Source organism: Vigna angularis, chromosome 4, assembly GCF_016808095.1.
Source record: "Vigna angularis cultivar LongXiaoDou No.4 chromosome 4, ASM1680809v1, whole genome shotgun sequence".
Classification (NCBI taxonomy): domain Eukaryota; kingdom Viridiplantae; phylum Streptophyta; class Magnoliopsida; order Fabales; family Fabaceae; genus Vigna; species Vigna angularis.
The window spans coordinates 22386515-22408559 of NC_068973.1; the positions used below are offsets into that span (position 1 = coordinate 22386515).

General features: G+C 37.5%; 1 pseudogene; it reads left to right on the top strand.

The window, feature by feature from the left end:
• LOC128196231 (uncharacterized) overlaps nt 1-21731 on the top strand; it is a 194970-nt pseudogene extending 173239 nt beyond the window's left edge.
• Nucleotides 21732-22045: the final 314 nt, after the last annotated feature.

Below are 22045 nucleotides of genomic sequence, written 5' to 3' on the forward strand. Positions count from 1 at the left end.
GTGCCAATGGGTCTTTGAGAGTGTCGCTCAGCGGTAATTGGCGTTGAGCAGTACTTGTAGTTTCTCTTCTTTTGCACTTTTCGTGTCCTTTTTTGATTCCGTCTTTATCCCACTTCACTTCTTTTCTTCAATTTCATCTCAAAACCTGCAAAAACAAGGAAATCAAGCATAAAACCTGTCCAACTCTCTTATTTCCAACAATTCAACAAAGTCATGAGTTCAAGCTAATTTCTAAGTTATAAAGGTTGTAATTGAAGTCAATTTTAAGTATAAAAATAATAGTTTTTCACTTGTTATCAGCCTCTCAAATGGCGGTGTGGAGATATTCACTCCAGCTAGCTCACATAGGTGTGTAATCAAAGAGGGATGTCCCAAAGGTGCCTCGTTGTTCATGGTATTTGCACACACATGTATCTCATTGGCTATGACCAGGCCAATGTTAATGCTCATCCCTCTGAGCACACAGTACAAAAGAAGCGCCCTACTGACAGTAATATCTGAGACATGTGAACACGACTGCATGTTAGCATGAGAAAATACTTTGCTAGAGGAGTCTGATCAGCTCTCCTGATGTTCACAACTTCACCATTCCTGTTTCTCTAAAAGTGCCCTCTAGGCACACATAGTACACTCTCCACATCACCAAAGTCTGCTCCTTCTTCCATATTTAGAGCAAACTAACACTGCTCACCAGCCCATTCAGTATCTAAAAATCTGTTGATAGAATTAGGGGCATACCGAATCGTGTGTCCTCTAACATTAATAGCCTCCTATCTTGGACAACATTGAAGTGGCACTCATGCTTGCGGGAAAGGAACTTGTTGGAATAGGAGCGGTCTGGTTCCTTATCCTTCCGCTTTGATCCCAAAGTCTTGATCCTCTTGCCCGATGAGGAGGCCATCCCTACATCAAACACAATTTACAAAACCAAGAGAAACATCTTCAAGCAATAGTAAACCACAAACAACTCTCTAAAACCATTCCTATCACCACTGAGGGCAATCGAAACCCCTCAGCGCAACTTGTGCATCAAAACCAACAAGCAAAATAAGCACAAAAACCATTCTGCTAGAATCGCGGTCAGGGGAAATTTCCACTAAGCGGCGATTCTGCAGATTTTTCAAAATCTTGCAAAAATGCTCCTAATCTCCACCCACATGCATTCTTCCTAGTTCTTGACCCAAATCAAGCAGTTTAATCGGTCCAAACAGCAATTAATTCATCTAATCATGCATAAAAATCAAAAACCCTCAAGAATCATGCTTAGACAACCATGTTCATACCAATTCATGCTTTGAAAAACACTAGAATGTAAAATGCTTATACTTACTTGGGTGAAGATGCTAGATGAGTGAAGAATGCTCTAGGAATGTGGAAAAATCAGCCCCTAACAGCAATGCTCTCATCAAACCCCAAACTTGGATGGAAACTTTATGCAAAAGTGGGTGGAAGAGAGGTCTTGTAAAGGGGAAAGAAGGGAAAAGTTAAGAGAACACTTGGGTGAGTGCTTGAGAGTGTGTGACAGGAGTGAGATCTGAAAGTGCCTACCAAAACGCGTCCTAGGGTATGAAAAAGACCTAATGGGCGAAATCCCGCTGAGCCCAATTAAAACAAAACAGTCCACCCAATCTGCAGCAGTCGCGCTCAGCGGTAATTATCGCTGAGCGGCATTTGCGGCACCAACTCTTCTTCTTCCTAGCTCGCCCTAGGTGTCTTTTACCTATTCATCTTACTACCCCAATGCATTTAGTTTCTCACATCACTCAAACATCCAATCCCTATAATGCAACTAAAGTAGAATCAAAACAAACAAACAAAGATAAACTCAATCAATTAGGTTGCCTCCCAAGTAGCGCTTGTTTAACGTCACTATCCTAATTGATAACAGTTGAAAAACTGTTATTTTCATGCTAAAAATTGACACAAAAAGCAACCTTTACACTTAGAAACTAGCTTGAAATCATGCTTTTATCCATATTTTCAGAAATAAGAGAGCTGGACAGGTTTATTCTTGATTTTAGTGTTTTTGTGCAGGTTTTAAGGTGAATTTAGTGAAAGAAGTGAAGAAGGAGAGAGATGGAATCAGAAAAGTCAACCAGAAACCAGAAAAGTCAATCAGTCAACCAGAAAAGTCAATCAGTCAACCAAAAAGTCAACCAGTCAACCAGAATACGAAAAAAGTCAACCAGACGAGTTTTGGGCCAGTTGTATGCGATTTTATGATCTGTTTGGGCTTGGACCCGTTTTCTATTATTTTTATGTCCTATTTAAAGACCTAGATGTCTTAGGGTTGGTATCTTTGGCAGAAACAAAGCAAACACTCTCTCTTCCACCCCTTTGAAGGAGGATCTTGGATGCTCAGGCTACCTCTTCACCTTTCTAGGGTTTTATCTTTCATTCTTTCATTATTGTTCATCTAGGTTCACCATGAATATGGTGAACTAAACCTTGTATGTTTGTTGGGGAATCAATGTAATCTTTTGAAGCTCTCATATATGGAATTTGTGCTTGCATCTTAATCTAAGATTTATGCTTTCCTTCATCATTAGTTAGGGTTTTTCCTCTTTGCCTAATGCTTGCTCTGTTTAACTCATTCAATGCATGATTATTGATTTTGTCGATACGGGAACGTACGGGGAAGTCTAGATCCGGGGAATTTCTCCCAATATTATATTGGTTGTCGTTAAGCTCCTGCACTTGATGAACTAATTATTAGGAATGCTAGGAATTGTATGAACTCGTAATTAGGGAGAAGCCTTCTTTGAAAGGTACTTTAGAGAGTGGCATTAACAATGATGATTTGAATGTTGAATTCCTAAAATATATGAGAGTGGATAAGATGAAATTGAACCCCAACAACATATTCATATATATATTTCATTGAAAGTGCTTGTTTTTTGCTTTTGCCATTGATCAACCTCATGCATACATGTTTATTTTCGTCTTTTGCATAGTAAAATCCAATTATTTTGTTCTTAAGTCTTAGCTAATCAACGAATCACATAACTAAACTAGGCCGTGAGTCCTTTGGGAGAACGATACTTGGTCTTACCGAGTTTATTACTTGAAACGATTCGGTCATACTTGCCGATTGTAAAACAAGTTTGTGACATCATATTTTGGTGATCATAAATTTGTCCATCAAGTTTTCGGCGCCGTTGCCGGGGACTCTGGTTTAACTGGTTAATTTGTGTGATTATTGATTATCTTTGACTTTAATTTTGAATTTCTGTTTTTATTTTCTGTTTTTATTTTTTCAGTTTTTATTTGATTTGGTTTTATTTTATTTGATTTTATTTGATTTGATTTGATTTTATCTTATTTGATTTGATTTGATTTGATTTGATTAGATTTTATTTGATTTGATTTGATTAGATTTTATTTTATTTTATTTGATTTGATTAGATTAGATTTTATTTTATTTTCTTTTATTTTATATTATTTTATCTTATCCTCTGAATCTTTTATCTTCTGAATCTATATCTTCTCCTATATCTTTTTGTGCTAACAAATCTTTTCTAGGGTTTTGTTTTCTTGTGCATGCAGGAAGCAATTAGAACTAGGAGCAAGAAAACAACATAACCTCTGCTTGAAGGTCTAGACGAGAGTAGACGGAGGAGAAGAATCCTAACATCTAGAGAACTTTTCCCTTCTCCAGAAACTCTCTTATAATCATCACCACAAGGTTCTGTTCATAGCACAAAAAATATGGAGAACAACAATGTTATAAGAACTCTTGCTGACTGCACCAATATAGCTGGACCTCAGCACTTTAACAGTATAGCTAGACCTAGAGTCAATGCAGCTAATATGGAGGTCAAACCAGCACTAATTCAACTGGTGAAAAACAACCAATTTAATGGGTTATCTCATGAAAGCCCATATGAGCACCTCACTACCTTCAATGAGATTTGCAACACAGTCAAGATTAATGGGGTGCCAGACGAAGCTATCAAACTTAGCTTGTTTCCTTTCTCATTGGGAGGCAATGCTAAGCTTTGGTTGAATTCTTTCCCAGAAGAAAGTTTCATAGAGTTGGAAGCAGTGGTCACAAAATTTTTAAACAAGTACTTCCCACAATCTAAGGTGACAAAAGGCAAGCAAGAGATTTCTTCATTTAAGCAGGGCATGGAAGAATCACTGGGGCATGCATGGGACAGATATAAAAGCCTGTTACGAAAAACTCCCATGCATGGTTTCAAAGAAGAAGAAGTAGTCCTAACTTTCCTTGGAGGTCTTGGTTCACAAACTAAGATGATGCTTCATGCCTCAGCAGGAGGAAACATTAACTGGAAAACTCCAGAGGAAGCAACTGAAATTATTGAAAATATGGCTACTAGTGACAACGAACTCAACATTGAAAGAGGATATCTTAGTCAGAAGGAGTTGTTACAATCAAATGATGCTTTGTTTATTCAAAATAGAATTATCTCTCAACAGCTTGAAGAGGTAATTATGAAGCTTTCTCAAATACCACAGGAAATACAACAGGTCTCAATGGTTCAAGTGCAACAGCAAAAATGGAAAATGCAATATACTCCAGTTGAGAAAACAACAAAACTTGAAGAGACTTTCCAAAGATTCTTGAAGACGAATGCGTCTTATTGTGAGAATGTGGATGCTGCATTTAAAAATATGGAGGTTTATGTTGAGAGAATAGTTGACAAGATGAAACATGATAATCTCAGAAAGGAGTGTAAAACTGTTGTGACCAGAAGTGGTAGAGTGTTAGAGGAGAGAAAAAAAGAAAGAGAGGAGAAAGAAAATGAGAGTGAGAGTGAAAAAGAAACATGTGAGTGGAAAGAAAGAGTTGAGAGAGAGAAAAAGAAAAAAGAAGAAGAGGAGAGGAGAGAAAAAAAAGAGAGAGAGGAGAGACAAAAAGAAAAAGAGTATGAAAAGCCACTTCCTTATCCAAAGAGTTATTCAAGGAAGGAGAAAGAAAAGCAGTTGGAAAGATTCATGGAGTTGTTTAAGAAGCTGGAGATCACTATACCATTCTTTGAAGCATTGCAACAGATGCCAGCATATGCAAAGTTTTTGAAGGAACTCCTCACAAGGAAACACAAGTACATTGAAAAGGAAACTATCAATGTACAAGGTAACTGCAGTGCAATCATACAGAAACTACCTCCTAAACTTAAAGATCCAAGAAGCTTCACTATTCCATGCACCATAGGAGATGTGAAAGTTGGAAGAGCATTGATTGATTTGGGAGCTAGCATTAATCTAATGCCGCTATCCATGTGCAGAACAATTCAGGGGTTGGAAATTAAACCAACCAGAATGGCTCTTCAATTGGCGGACAAGTCTCTTAAATATCCATATGGAGTGGTTGAAGATGTTCTAGTGAAGGTTGACAAATTTGTATTCCCATTGGATTTTATTGTGATGGAGATGGAAGGGAATAGTGATGTTCCTCTTATTCTTGGGAGACCTTTTATGAAGACTGCTAGAGTTTTGATTGATGTAGAGAATGGTAAGCTTAAAATGAGAGTTGATGATGAAGAAGTCACTTTTGACGTATCCCAGGCCATGACATATCCAAATGATGACAAAGCATGTTTTCAATTTGATGAACTTGATGAAGTTTGTATGGTGCAAGAAAGGATGGTGCAAAATATTTCTCCATTGGAAAAAACTCTCATTGATGCATGTGAAGATTTAGATGAAGAAGAAGAGAAATTGATTGATGAATGTCTGATGGACTTGGAAACATTGAAAAAGAGTCCGGAGGAAGATCCAATATTCGAAATAATTGATAAGGAAGAAGCAGTCAAAGCACAAACACCAGAATTAAAAAGATTGCCATCACATCTGAAATATGTTTTTCTAGAAGAAGATGGAACAAAGCCAGTCATCATCAATAACTCTTTATCTCTACAAGAAGAAGAGCAGTTGATAGAAATTCTGAAAGCCAACAAAGAAGCAATTGGGTGGTCAATATCAGATCTCAAAGGTATTAGCCCAACTTATTGCATGCACAAGATTTTTATGGAAGAAGATTATAAACCAAGTGCTCAACCACAGAGAAGGTTAAATCCTGTTATGAAGGAGGTGGTTAGAAAAGAAGTGTTGAAACTGCTAGAAGCGGGTATCATCTATCCAATCTCTGACAGTGAATGGGTGAGTCCAGTACAGGTGGTTCCAAAGAAAGGTGGGATGACAGTAATTTATAATGATAAGAATGAAGTTATTCCTACTCGGACAGTTACTGGCTGGTGTATGTGCATTGATTACAGGAAGCTGAATAAAGCTACTAGGAAAGATCATTTTCCTCTTCCTTTCTTGGATCAGATGTTAGAAAGGTTATTAGGGCAGGCTTTCTATTGTTTTCTAGATGGATATTCTGGATACAATCAAATTATGGTAGATCCAAAAGACCAGGAGAAGACGGCTTTTACTTGTCCTTTTGGTATCTTTGCATATAGAAAGATGCCTTTTGGATTATGTAATGCTCCAGCTATGTTTCAGAGGTGTATGCAGGCAATTTTTGCAGATCTCTTAGAAAAATGCATTGAAGTATTCATGGATGATTTCTCAGTTTTTGGAAATTCTTTCCAAAGATGTTTGGCTAATTTGAACACTGTCCTCAAAAGATGTGTTCAGACAAATCTTGTTTTTAATTGGGAGAAATGTCATTTCATGGTAACTGAAGGAATTGTATTGGGGCATAAAATCTCTGCTAAAGGAATTGAGGTAGACAAAGCTAAAGTAGAAGTCATTGAGAAACTACCTCCACCAACAAATGTAAAGGGGATTAGAAGTTTTCTTGGTCATGTTGGGTTTTATAGAAGATTCATCAAAGATTTCTCAAAAATTGCTAAACCATTGAGTAATCTTTTGATGAAGGATGCTCCTTTTGTGATGAATGAAGACTGTCTGAAAGCTTTCGACACATTGAAGAAGAAGTTAGTGTCAGCTCCAGTAATTGTAGCGCCAGATTGGAATCAAAATTTTGAATTAATGTGTGATGCAAGTGATTATGCAATAGGAGTTGTCCTTGGCCAGCGGAAAGAACAAAAGTTTCATCCAATTTATTATGCTAGCAAGGTTCTGAACGATGCTCAATTGAATTATGCTACCACAAAGAAAGAATTTCTTGCCATTGTGTATGCTCTAGAGAAATTTAGACCTTATCTTATTGGGTCTAAGGTGACTGTCTATACAGATCATGCAACTATCAAATATTTGTTGACAAAACCAGATTCTAAGCCACGTCTGATTAGATGGGTACTACTATTGCAAGAATTTGATGTAGAAATCCGTGATAAGAAAGGAAGTGAGAACTTAATTGGTGATCATTTGTCACGGTTAGTCAACAATGAGGTCACTAGCAAGGAGTCTGAAATCTGGGAATCTTTTTCAGATGAATCACTCATGTATATTCAGCAGAGGCCCTGGTTTGCTGATATGGCTAATTTCAAAGCTGCAAGGGTCATGCCGGAAGACTTAACTTGGCAACAAAGAAAGAAATTTCTGCATGATGCCAAGCAATTTGTTTGGGATGATCCTTATTTGTTCAAAATTGGAGCAGATAATCTTCTGAGGAGATGTGTTACAAATGAAGAAGCAGAAGGAATTCTCTGGCATTGTCATGATTCACCTTATGGAGGACATTTTGATGCATCAAGGAGGATGCATAGGAGCAGATCCATGAGACTGGAGGAAGCAACCAGCTCTGCTGCAACTAAAGAATCAATGGAACAATCAAGAAAAGCTTGGTGCAGTGCTGGATCAGTTGTAGCCGAGAAGGCTCTCTGTTTTGGCTGGACTGAGTGGAATGTATGCAGCGGATTGAAGTGATTATGGTGAGGTGAAATGGAAGTTTGCTTGAGGGAATGGTAGACTATCTCAGACGGCTTCCACAATGGAAGAAGATAGCAATGGAAAAGCAAGCAAGTAGAGATGACTTTCGGATGAGAGAAAATTGCAAAGTGCAGAATTCATCTTCTATATATTTCCAAAAGTGAAATACATGCTTAGCCCAGGAGATTATATAGCTAAATCTCAAGTCCATGCAATGCTTATGCATGTGAGGTAAGTAGATCCATAAAATACAGATCAAATGCCACCTCACCCACATGTGCAAAGTGTGATGGATTTCTAGAAGCCATATTATTCACGTGGCTTATTACATAGGCGCATAAGGGAAATTAAAATAAGCTAATACTACCCCTTAGGCTACTATGCACACCCCCCCATGTGCCAAAGTCCACTTTTACCCTTCTCCATGTTTTGGCATCTTAAAAGCATCTTCTAGATCTCCAATCTTCCATCCAAAGATAGCAAAGAGGGTTTGGCCTTTAGGAGAGTACTCATCTTGTAGCTTCTTAATCATCCCTCTTGTGATAGGCCCAATGGTGCTAGGCCTTCTTGTATCATCCCCTCCCTCTTGAGAGGGATTTTCCCTCAAATCCATAGGGTCTTCATCTTCACTTGCATAACCTGCAAAAGGTTTAAGGTCAGATATATTGAAGGTAGCATGAACACCATATTCAGGGGGAAGATCAATTTGATATGCATTGTTATTTATCCTCCTGATCACTCTAAAAGGTCCATCTCCTCTAGGATTGAGTTTGGATTTTCTTAGTTGAGGAAATCTTTCCTTTCTAAGATGAACCCAAACTAGATCACCTTCATTGAAGATTAACTCTTTCTTGCCCTTGTTGTGTTGCTTGGCATATTTCTCATTTTGTTGTTGAATTTGGGTTTTAACCTTGTGATGTAATTCTTTGATAAACTTAGATTTAGATACCCCCTCTTGATGAACAAAATCAATAGAATTTGGAAGGGGTATTAAATCCATGGGTGTCAAAGGATTAAAACCATAAACAACTTCAAAAGGAGACAATTTAGTAGTTCCATGAACTACTCTATTGTAGGCAAACTCGACATGAGGAAGAGACTCATCCCAAGATTTGTGATTGCCTTTTAGAACTACCCTTAGTAAAGTGGAAAGAGATCTATTTACTACCTCAGTTTGACCATCTGTTTGAGGATGGCAAGTAGTAGAAAAAGATAACTTAGTCCCTAATCTAGACCATAAGGTCCTCCAAAAGTGACTAAGAAATTTTGTATCTCTATCCGAAACTATTACCTTAGGTAGACCATGAAGTTTAACCACATCTCTAAAGAATAACTTTGCAATGTTGCTTGCATCATCTACTTTGTGGCAAGGTATAAAATGAGCCATTTTGCTAAATCTATCTACCACCACAAAGATAGAATCAAAACCCCAAGAAGTTTTGGGAAGACCTAACACAAAATCCATACTTATTTCTTCCCAAGGGGTGGAAGCAACATTCAAAGGAGTATAAAGTCCATGAGGCATTGATTTAGATTTAGCTTCTAAACAAGTTATACACTTAAAGCAATGCCTTTGAACATCCCTTCTCATGTGAGGCCAAAATAATTTTTCTTTCAACATGCCAAGGGTCTTTTCTACCCCAAAATGCCCCATTAATCCTCCCTCATGTGTCTCTTTAACAAGGAGTTTTCTATGTGAACCTTGAGGAATACAAATTTTTCCTTCTTTAAAAAGATACCCTTCTTTCACATAGAATCCTCCTTGAGGTTTATTGAGACATTCCTCATAGATATGAGCAAAATCAAGATCTTGTGAATATAGTTCAAGAATGTTATTAAATCCAAGAATTTGAGCTCCCAATGTAGCTAATAGATTAATTTTTCTTGACAAAGCATCAGCCACCACATTGGATTTTCCTTTCTTGTATTTAATAACATAAGTGAATTGTTCAATGAATTCCAACCACTTAGCATGCCTCTTTTGTAACTTGTGTTGGCTCTTCAAATACTTAAGTGATTCATGATCACTATGAATGATAAACTCCTTGGCAACAAGGTAATGTTCCCAAGTTTGAAGAGCCCTCACAAGTGCATATAGTTCTTTGTCATAGGTGGGGTAATTACAAGAGGCACCATGAAGTTTTTCACTAAAGTATGCAATTGGGTGTCCTTCTTGTAATAATACTGCACCTATGCCAAATCCTGAAGCATCACATTCTAGCTCAAAAGTTTTGGAAAAATTTGGCAAAGCTAGAATGGGTGCTTGTGTGAGCTTCTCTTTGAGTAGCTCAAAAGCTTTTTGTTGTTTATCCCCCCAATGGAATGTAACATCTTTTTTCACCAACTCATTGAGGGGTGAAGCAAGACTAGAGAAGTTAGGAACAAATCTTCTGTAAAAGCTTGCCAACCCATGGAAGCTCCTTACTTCTCCTACATTCTTTGGAGGAGGCCAATCTTGGATAGCCTTTATTTTTTCTGGGTCCACATGAACCCCATTTTTGGTGACCACAAATCCAAGAAATATGACACTATCAACACAAAAGGTACACTTGTCAAAGTTTGCAAACAATTTGTGTGTTCTAAGAATTGTTAAAACAACTCTCAAATGATTTTCATGAGTTTGCAAATTTTGACTATATACCAAGATGTCATCAAAGTAAACAACTACAAACTTCCCAATGCAATCCCTAAGGACATGATTCATAAGTCTCATGAATGTGCTTGGAGCATTTGTAAGACCAAAAGGCATAACTAGCCATTCATATAATCCAAACTTGGTCTTAAAGGCAGTTTTCCATTCATCACCTTCTTTAATTCTTATTTGGTGATAGCCACTTTTTAAATCTACCTTTGAAAATATTTGTGCTCCATTCAATTCATCCAACATATCATCAAGCCTAGGAATGGGATGTCTATACTTGATTGTGATGTTGTTGATAGCTCTACAATCACAACACATGCGCCACTTCCCATCTTTTTTTGGGACAAGCAACACTGGTACAGCACATGGACTTAGACTCTTTTGAACTAAGCCTTTATCTAGCAACTCTTGGACTTGTGTCTCAATCTCCTTAGTTTCTTGGGGGTTTGTCCTATAGGCTGGCCTATTAGGAAGAACTGCCCCTGGAATGAAATCAATTTGATGTTCAATTCCTCTTATGGGTGGAAGCCCTTTTGGAATTTCTTGTGGGAATAGATCATCAAATTCTTTCAAAAGTTTTTGAATGGAAGGAGAAGGAGTTGAAGTCTTTGAATCACTAGATGTGCATGTAAGTGTCCCTTGACAAAGAAGAAGATATGAAGGTTGCTCAACTTGAAGTGTATTGATTAAAGTCTTTTTGTTTAAAAGGACTTCATGTTGAGTGACCTTAGGTGGCACATTTGTTGCTATACCTTCCTTTCTTTTTGACTTTTTCTTTTGATCATGTTCTTGCTTTCTTAAAGACTTCATTTGTGCTTGATCCTTAGCCACTTGGGTAGGAGTCAAAGGATGAAGCACAAACTTCTTGTCCTTTTGATGGATAGTGATGGTATTGGTTAGACCATGATGGATAGTTTGATGATCAAATTGCCATGGTCTCCCCAATAACACATGACATGCTTCCATGGGAACTATATCACACAAAACTTCATCTTTGAAGTTCCCAATGGAAAATGCCAACTTCACTTGATTCTTGACTATTATATCCCCATCTTCATTTAGCCAATGAAGTTTATAAGGTTTTGGATGGGGTATAATATCAAGCTTCAACTTCTCAACCAACCTTGTGCTACAACAATTGCAACAAGATCCACTATCAACAATGAGAGAACAATGATTTTCTTGAATTTTACATCTTGTGTGAAAGATGTTCTCTCTTTGTGATATGTGTTCAAGACTTGGTTGGTTGCTAAGTATCCTTCTTACCATGAGCAGTTGCCCATCATCAGCATATATTTCCTCTTCCTTCTCTTCTTCCTCACTCTCACTTGTGCTAGTTGGGGTGTCACTTTCACTACTATAAATGTCTTTGCCTTTCAAAATAATGTTTCTTTTTGTAGGACATTGAGTAGCTACATGACCCCTTCCTAGACATTTGAAGCATTTGATTTCACTGGTTCTGGTGTGTGAGGGTGTTTCTTTCTTGGGTCTCTCTTCTATTTTGGCTAGAGGTTTAAATGGCTCTTTTTCTTTAAAAAATTTCTTTTCAAAAGTAGGTTGAACTTGAATTCTTTTAGAAGAAGATTTTCTCAAGTTTTGTTGTTCTACCTTTATACATATTTGAACAAGATCATTCAAATCTCTATAAGGTAGAAGTTCAACCCTATCTCTTATGTCAAAATTGAGCCCACTTAAAAATCTAGCTAAAGTAATTTCTGGACCCTCCACTATACCTGCCCTCATCATATACAACTCCATCTTTTGTCTATATTCCTCAACTGTCATAGACCTTTGTTGTAACCTTTGGAGTTTATCCATGAGTTCTCTATTGTAGTAGGAGGGAATGTGTCTCCTCCTAAGGGCAGACTTGAGATAATTCCAATAGTGGATGGGAGGGGCTTGATGTCTAAGCCTCTCTTTGACCAAAGCAGTCCACCAGTACATTGCATACCCTTGAAAACTTAGGGTAGCTAGAGAGACCTTCCTCTCTTCACTCACTTGGTGGCATTCAAATAATTGTTCCACCTTCATCTCCCAATCAAGATAAGCCTCTACATTGTCCTTCCCATGGAAGTGAGGCAACACAACATTGACTTCTTTAGGGGGTGGGGGTGCATGAGAATTTCTCTTATGCCTTCTAGAAGTAGAAGGCTGATGAGGGTAATAATCACCCAAACTCATGGTCATCCCTCCCTCTTGAGAGTTGTCACTCTGACTTCCCCTAGACTTACTTTTCCTTATCATTCTCAACTCATCTTGAATAACAGCATTTTGAAGCTCTCTATTGACTTTCTCTTCATTCATTTCTCTTCTTATTTCCTTGAATTCATTAACTAAAGTTTGAAGAGAAAAATGTTCTTTTTCACTATCACTAATCCTAGGAGAATGCCTTCTAGACATTATGATGGACTTAAATGTTATTCTTCAAGTAAAGACTAGAGATTTTCACTTGAAGCAATATTCCAGGTAAGGGAGGTGATTCACTAGGAATGCTTAAGTACCAAGCCTTATCCTTGCCAAATATGCTTCTTGCTACTTACTAGAGTCCTTAGATCAAAATCACTCTTAAATCCACTTAAGTCTTAAAGACAACAAAGAAAACATAAAGCAAAGAAAGAACACAACCTAACTCTAAATTCGGACCCCTAAGAAAGCTTCCTATTCGCACAAGATATATGTTATCTAGTCGAAGATTGGAAAAACCATTAAAGTGAGGTCTCCTAGGTGAGGCTTAGACTTTGGATCTAAGACACACTCACCGTCTACTCAATTTTAGGTTGTGAGACTTCTTTGAGTCTAGTTACAAATGAGGGAAGAGCACTTGTGAACTCTAGCACCTCACTTGCTTGGATTTGGAACTTACAACCAAAGAAAACAATGGAAATTACAAAGAAAATTTGGTAACTTGGAAAAGGAAAGTTAGAATAGGCTAAGGAACAAAGTGTGCAGCTTTGGTTACTCTCAAAGAACTTGAATCTACTGGATTCTAAACAATTCTCTCAGCTGCAAAGTGATCACTCAAGAACACAACTCTGCAGCAACAATTCTGCTGGCTGCTGTTTCAGCACTTGCTGCAGCACATTTTGGAAGTGCAGAATTGTCACGGTTTTTCCATCCCAAGTACCATCTTCTTGTCTTTGCTCCTCTTCATTGAACCTTCTTTGATGCTTCCAATTGTGATACACCTCCTGAGGTATAAACCACCTACCCAACAAGCCAATTAATCACTGAAAATATCACCTCAAGTGCTGTAATTTTTCACAACCAAAAGACAGCAACACCAGGAAATTTTTCAAATAGTTGGTGTGCAGAATGTAGAAAAATTCGAAAATCAAGCAATGAAAGTGTTTTCAAACACGGTGGCACCTCAAATAGATCCTAAGAAGGGTTCTAGATCAGATTTAAACACAAGAAAAGACTTTAAATCAGAATCACGCACGAATTGGCTATGCATTGAAAATTGACAAAACTGTTTGATGAAATGCCTGAATGAGTTGCACCAGATTTCTGCACCAGTTTTTTTTTTTTACACCAACACTACTATACACTTCAAACTTTCGAAACTGATGATGCAATGGTCCTAAGTGCCTTTTAACATATGTAATATCTCTTTTGAATTGTTATCTTGATATTCTAAATGGACCATGGCTTTTACTGCATCTAAATGTGATGAATCAAGCAAAGTAATATAGTGCAGAAATTGACAAAAACCAGCAGCAGAGTCAATTTTTCAATGCAGTAAAATATACCAAATGAACAGTACTGCACCTAGTTTTTTTCCAGTGATTCAAACATGTTTTGATGATGAATTATGACTTGTTGGAACTAATTGGATGCATCAAAACTATATAAAACAGAGAATCACTACTGCAGTACCAGATTTCAGCTAAATTTAACAACTAGCATGGTCAAATTCTGATTCAAAAGCAATTCTGATTTGAAAACAGCAAAGAGGAGTTAGAAATGGTATTTGAAAGTTGCACAAATGCAGAAATTCAGTGTTGAGGATGGTTAGCAATGATCTAATACTAACCACACACAATTAGGCAGAATTCACTCAAGAAAAACACATGCATCTCGGCTAAATGCTTGGACACTCTTGCCATATGACAAACTATTTGGAATCAACTCATTTCATCTTCCAAATGGTTCAGACAATGGATCACTCAACTGTTGTTCAATAGAACAGTAAATGACCATAAGACCAGTGGCAATGCAGCACAAAAGAAAACAGAAACTGAAATGCTGTCAGATTTGAACAACCTGCACAGATTTGAGTTTGAATGGTAGATCTAAACACCTGAGCTCATTTCTGAAGTATTCATTGCTCTTAATTGGTGTAGTCACATTCAAACAACTCAGATTTTTGGTAAAACTTGGTTGAAAACCAGATTTGATAACAAAAACAGCAAAGTAACTAACAAGACTTAAGACAAAACCAGAAATGATGTTTAAATAGTAAAATAGACTCAAACAACCAATAACAGCCGAATAAAATGAAGGAACACTCAAGCAAAGACAGCTAGTATCCAATGAAAGTAAGAGTAGATCCTAGACACAGCAATGATTGATGAAAACAGTGCAGAATTTTCAGAAAACATCAAGAACAACCAGGAAATTTTTGACAGCAAAGAAATGAAAGAAATCTGGACTTATCTCACGGTTCTAACTTGAACCTAGGCTCATGATACCACTTGATGCATCAAGGAGAATGCATAGGAGCAGATCCGTGAGACTGGAGGAAGCAACCAGCTCTGCTGCAACTGAAGAATCAATGGAACAATCAAGAAAAGCTTGGTACAGTGCTGGATCAGTTGTAGCCGAGAAGGCTCTCTGTTTTGGCTGGACTGAGTGGAATGTATGCAGCGGATTGAAGTGATTATGGTGAGGTGAAATGGAAGTTTGCTTGAGGGAATGGTAGACTATCTCAGGCGGCTTCCACAATGGAAGAAGATAGCAATGGAAAAGCAAGCAAGTAGAGATGACTTTCGGATGAGAGAAAATTGCAAAGTGCAGAATTCATCTTCTATATATTTCCAAAAGTGAAATACATGCTTAGCCCAGGAGATTATATAGCTAAATCTCAAGTCCATGCAATGCTTATGCATGTGAGGTAAGTAGATCCATAAAATACGGATCAAATGCCACCTCACCCACATGTGCAAAGTGTGATGGATTTCTAGAAGCCATATTATTCACGTGGCTTATTACATAGGCGCATAAGGGAAATTAAAATAAGCTAATACTACCCCTTAGGGTATTATGCACACCCCCCCATGTGCCAAAGTCCACTTTTACCCTTCTCCATGTTTTGGCATCTTAAAAGCATCTTCTAGATCTCCAATCTTCCATCCAAAGATAGCAAAGAGGGTTTGGCCTTTGGGAGAGTACTCATCTTGTAGCTTCTTAATCATCCCTCTTGTGATAGGCCCAATGGTGCTAGGCCTTATTGTATCACATTTTAATGGAGAAAGAACAGCAGCAAAAGTCCTTCAATCAGGGTTTTATTGGCCAACTTTATTTAAAGATGCCCATAATCATGCTAGAAATTGTGATAAATGTCAAAGAGCAGGGACAATTGATAACAGTTGAAAAACTGTTATTTTCATGCTTAAAATTGATATTAAAAGCAACCTTTAGACTTAGAAACTAGCTTGAAATCAATGCTTTTATCTATATTTTCAGAAATAAGAGAGCTGGACAGGTTTATGCTTGATTTGAGTGTTTTTGTGCAGGTTTTGAGGTGAATTTGGTGAAAGAAGTGAAGAAGGAGAGAGATGACATTAGAAAAGACAAGAAAGAGTGCAAAAAGAGAAGACGAAGGCACCGCTCAGCGGAAATTACCGCTGAGCGGCACTCAAGGAGTCACGTTGGAACCGCTGAGGGGAAGAAAGAAGAAGCGCAACCACCGCTGAGCGGTAAATAGCGCTGAGCGGCACCTTTTGGGCTTGGGCTTTTGTAATCTTTTGTAACTCTAAATTAGTATATAAGGGCTTGCACGTCCTAGGGTTTAGTATCTTTGGCAGAAACGAGGCAAACACTCTCTCTTCCACCCCTTTGAAGGAGGATCTTGGATGCTCAGGCTACCTCTTCACCTTTATTGGGTTTATTCTTTCATTCTTTCATTATTGTTCATCTAGGTTCACCATGAATATGGTGAACTAAACCTTGTATGTTTGTTGGGGAATCAATGTAATCTCTTGAAGCTCTCATATATGGAATTTATGCTTGCATCTTAATCTAAGACTTATGCTTTCTTTCATCATTAGTTAGGGTTTTTCCTCTTTGCTCAATGCGTGCATTGTTTAACTCATTCTATTGCATGATTATTGGTTTTGTCGATACGGACACGTACGGGGAAGTCTAGATCCGGGGAATTTCTCCCAATATTATACTGACAATATTATATTGGTTGTCGTTAAGCTCCTGCGCTCATGAACTAATCATTAGGAATGCTAGGAATTGTATGAACTATTTGATTAGGGAGAAGCCATCTAGAATGGTACTTTAGAGAGTGGCATTAACAATGATGATTTGAATGTTGAAATCCTAAAATGTATGAGAGTGGATGAGATGAAATTGACCCCCAACAACATATTCATTCATATAATCCATTGAAAGTGTTTATCTTTAGTCTTTGCCATTGATCAATTCATGCATACATGTTTAGTTTTCGTCTTGCATAATATAATCCAATTATTTCGTTTGTAAGTCTTAGCTAATCAACAAACCACACAACTAAACTAGGCCGTGAGTCCTTTGGGAAGAACGATACTTGGTCTTACCAAGTTTATTACTTGAACGATTCGGTCATACTTGCCGATTGTGAAACAAGTTTGTGACATCATATTCTGGTGCTTACAAATTTGTCCATCAAGTTTTTGGCGCCGTTGCCGGGGACTCGTGGTTTAACTGGTTAATTTGTGTGATTATTGATTATCTTTGACTTTTTGAATTTCTGTTTTTATTTTTTCTGTTTTTATTTTATCTTATTTGATTAGATTAGATTTTATTTTATTTGTTTTTATTTTATTTGTTTTTCGGTTTTTATTTTTATTTGTTTTTATCTTTTTAGGTTAGGTTAGATTTTATTTTATTTTTTCTATCTTTTAGATTAGATTAGATTTTATTTTTTTTTTTTTAGATTAGGTTTTATTTTATTCTATCTTATTTGATTCTATCTTCTAAATCTTTCTATCTTCTGAATTTATATCTTCTTCTATATCTTTTTGTGCTAACAAATCTTTTCTAGGGTTTTGTTTTCTTGTGTATGCAGGAAGCAATTCGAACTAGGAGCAAGAAAACAACAGAACCACTTCTTGAAGGCCTAGACGAGAGTAGAAGGAGGAGAAGAATCAGAACATCCAGAGAACTTTTACCTTCTCCAGAAACTTTCCTCTAAACATCACCACAAGGTTCTGTTCACAGCACAAGAAGTATGGAGAATAACAATGTTAGAAGAACTCTTGCAGATTACACCAATATTGCTGGACCTCAACACTTTAACAGCATAGCAAGACCCAGAGTCAATGCAGCCAACATGGAGGTCAAGCCAGCATTAATTCAACTGGTGAAGAGTAATCAATTTAATGGGTTGTCTCACGAAAGCCCATATGAGCACCTTACAACTTTCAATGAGATCTGCAACACGGTCAAGATAAATGGGGTGCCAGACGAAGCTATCAAACTTAGCTTGTTTCCCTTCTCATTGGGGGGCAATGCTAAGCTTTGGTTAAACTCTTTTCCAGAAGAAAGTTTCACAGAGTGGGAAGCAGTGGTCACAAAATTCCTGAACAAGTACTTTCCACAATCAAAGGTGACCAAAGGAAAGCAAGAGATTTCATCATTCAAGCAGGGCATGGAGGAGTCACTTGGACATGCATGGGACAGGTATAAGAGTTTGTTACGCAAAACCCCTATGCATGGGTTCAAAGAAGCAGAAGTAGTCCTAACTTTCCTTGGAGGGCTTGGTTCACAAACCAAGATGATACTGAACGCATCAGCAGGAGGCAATATTAACTGGAAAACTCCAGAGGAAGCAACTGAACTTATTGAAAATATGGCTACTAGTGACAACGAACTCAATATTGAAAAAGGAGATCCTAGTCAGAAGGAGTTGTCACAATTAAATGAGGCCTTGCTTATCCAAAATAGAATTATCTCTCAACAGCTTGAAGAAGTGACCATGAAACTTTCTCAAACACCACAGGAAGTACAACAGGTTTCAGTGGTTCAAGAGCACCAAAAATGGCAGATGCAATCTACTCCAGTTGAGAAACCAACAACGCTTGAAGAGACTTTCCAGAGATTCTTAAAGACAAATGCGTCTTATTGTCATAATGTGGATGCTGCATTTAAAAAATTGGAGGTCTATGTTGAGAGAATAGTTGACGAAATGAAACATGATAATCTGGGAAAGGAATGTAAAACTGTTGTGACTAGAAGTGGTAGAGTGTTAGAAGAAAGAAAAAAAGAGAGAAAGGAGAAAGAGAATGAGAGTGAGAGTGAAAAAGAAACATGTGAGTGGAAAGAAAGAGTTGAGAGAGAGAAAAAGAAAAAAGAAGAAGAGGAGAGGAGAGAAAAAAATGAGATAGAAGAGAGACAAAAAGAAAAAGAGTATGAAAAGCCACTTCCTTATCCAAAGGGTTATTCAAGGAAGGAGAAAGAAAAGCAGTTGGAAAGATTCATGGAACTGTTTAAGAAGTTGGAGATCACTATACCATTCTCTGAAGCATTGCAACAGATGCCAGCATATGCAAAATTCTTGAAGGAACTTCTCACAAAGAAACACAAGTACATTGAGAAGGAAACTATCAATATACAGGGCAATTGCAGTGCAATTATACAGAAACTACCTCCTAAACTTAAAGATCCAGGAAGCTTCACTATTCCATGCACCATAGGAGATGTGAAAGTTGGAAGAGCATTGATTGATCTGGGAGCTAGCATTAATCTAATGCCGCTTTCCATGTGCAGAACAATTCAGGGGTTGGAAATTAAACCAACCAGAATGGCTCTTCAATTGGCGGACAGGTCTCTTAAATATCCATATGGAGTGGTTGAAGATGTTCTAGTGAAGGTCGACAAATTTGTATTTCCAGTAGATTTCATTGTGATGGAGATGGAAGGAACTAGTGACGTTCCTCTTATTCTGGGGAGACCTTTTATGAAGACTGCTAGAGTTTTGATTGATGTAGAGAATGGTAAGCTTAAACTGAGAGTTGATGAAGAAGAAGTCACTTTTGATGTATCCAAAGCCATGACGTATCCAAATGATGACAAATCATGTTTTCAATTTGATGAACTTGATGAAGTTTGTATGGTTCAAGAGAGAATGGTGCGTAACATTTCTCCATTGGAAAAAACGCTCATTGATGCATGTGAAGATTTGGATGAAGAAGAAGAGAAATTGATTGATGAATGTCTGATGGACTTGGAAACATTGAAAAAGGGTCCAGAGGAAGATTCAATATTTGAAATAATGGCTAAGGAAGAAACAATCAAAGCACAGTCTTCAGAACTAAAAAGATTGCCATCACATTTGAAATATGTGTTTTTAGAGGATGGAACAAAGCCAGTCATTATCAGTAACTCTTTATCTTTACAAGAAGAAGAGCAGTTGATAGAAATTTTGAAAGCCAACAAAGAAGCAATTGGGTGGTCAATATCAGATCTCAAAGGTATTAGCCCAACTTATTGCATGCACAAGATTTTTATGGAAGAAGACTATAAACCAAGTGCTCAACCACAGAGAAGGTTAAATCCTGCTATGAAGGAGGTTGTCAGAAAAGAAGTGTTGAAACTGCTAGAAGCTGGTATCATCTATCCAATCTCTGACAGTGAATGGGTGAGTCCAGTACAGGTGGTGCCAAAGAAAGGTGGGATGACGGTAATTTATAATGATAAGAATGAACTTATTCCCACTCGGACAGTTACTGGCTGGCGTATGTGCATTGATTACAGGAAGCTGAATAAAGCTACTAGGAAAGATCATTTTCCTCTTCCTTTCATGGATCAGATGCTAGAAAGGTTATCAGGGCAAGCTTTCTATTGTTTTCTAGATGGATATTCTGGATATAATCAAATTGTGGTAGATCCAAAAGACCAGGAGAAGACGGCTTTTACTTGTCCTTTTGGTATCTTTGCATATAGAAAGATGCCTTTTGGATTATGTAATGCTCCAGCTACGTTTCAGAGGTGTATGCAGGCAATCTTTGCTGATCTTTTAGAAAAATGCATTGAAGTATTCATGGATGATTTCTCAGTCTTTGGAAACTCTTTCCAAAGATGTTTAGCTAATTTGAACACTGTCCTCAAAAGATGTGTTCAGACAAATCTGGTTTTGAATTGGGAGAAATGTCATTTCATGGTAACTGAAGGAATTGTATTGGGGCACAAAATATCTGCTAAAGGAATTGAGGTAGACAAAGCTAAAGTAGAAGTTATTGAGAAACTACCTCCACCAACAAATGTAAAGGGGATTAGAAGCTTTCTTGGTCATGCTGGGTTTTATAGAAGATTTATCAAAGATTTCTCAAAAATTGCTAAACCATTGAGTAATCTCTTGATGAAGGATGCTCCTTTTGTCATGAATGAAGATTGCCTGAAAGCTTTTGATATATTAAAGCAGAAACTAGTGTCAGCTCCAGTAATTGCAGCACCAGATTGGAATCAAAATTTTGAATTAATGTGTGATGCAAGTGATTATGCCATAGGAGTTGTCCTCGGCCAAAGGAAGGAACAAAAGTTTCATCCAATTTATTATGCTAGCAAGGTGCTGAATGATGCTCAATTGAATTATGCTACTACAGAGAAAGAGTTTCTTGCCATTGTATATGCTCTAGAGAAATTTAGACCTTATCTGATTGGGTCTAAGGTGATTGTCTATACAGATCATGCAGCTATTAAATATTTGTTGACAAAACCAGATTCTAAGCCACGTCTGATCAGATGGGTACTACTGTTGCAAGAATTTGATGTAGAAATCCGTGATAAGAAAGGAAGTGAGAACTTAATTGCTGATCATTTGTCACGGTTAGTCAACAATGAGGTCACTAGCAAGGAGCCTGAAATCTGGGAATCTTTTTCAGATGAATCACTCATGTATATTCAGCAGAGGCCCTGGTTTGCTGATATGGCAAATTTCAAAGCTGCAAGAGTCATGCCGGAAGATTTAACTTGGCAACAGAGAAAGAAATTTCTGCATGATGCCAAGCAGTTTGTGTGGGACGATCCATATTTGTTCAAAATTGGAGCAGATAATCTTCTGAGGAGATGTGTTACAAATGAAGAAGCAGAAGGAATTCTCTGGCATTGTCATGATTCACCTTATGGAGGACATTTTAATGGAGAAAGAACAGCAGCAAAAGTCCTTCAGTCAGGATTCTATTGGCCAACTCTATTCAAAGACGCTCATAATCATGCTAGGAATTGTGATAAATGTCAAAGAGCAGGGACAATCACTAAACGTCATGAGATGCCTTTACAAGGTATTTTAGAGGTTGAGGTTTTTGATTGTTGGGGTATTGACTTTGTTGGACCCTTTCCTCCATCTTTCAACAATGAATATATTCTGGTAGCAGTGGATTATGTGAGTAA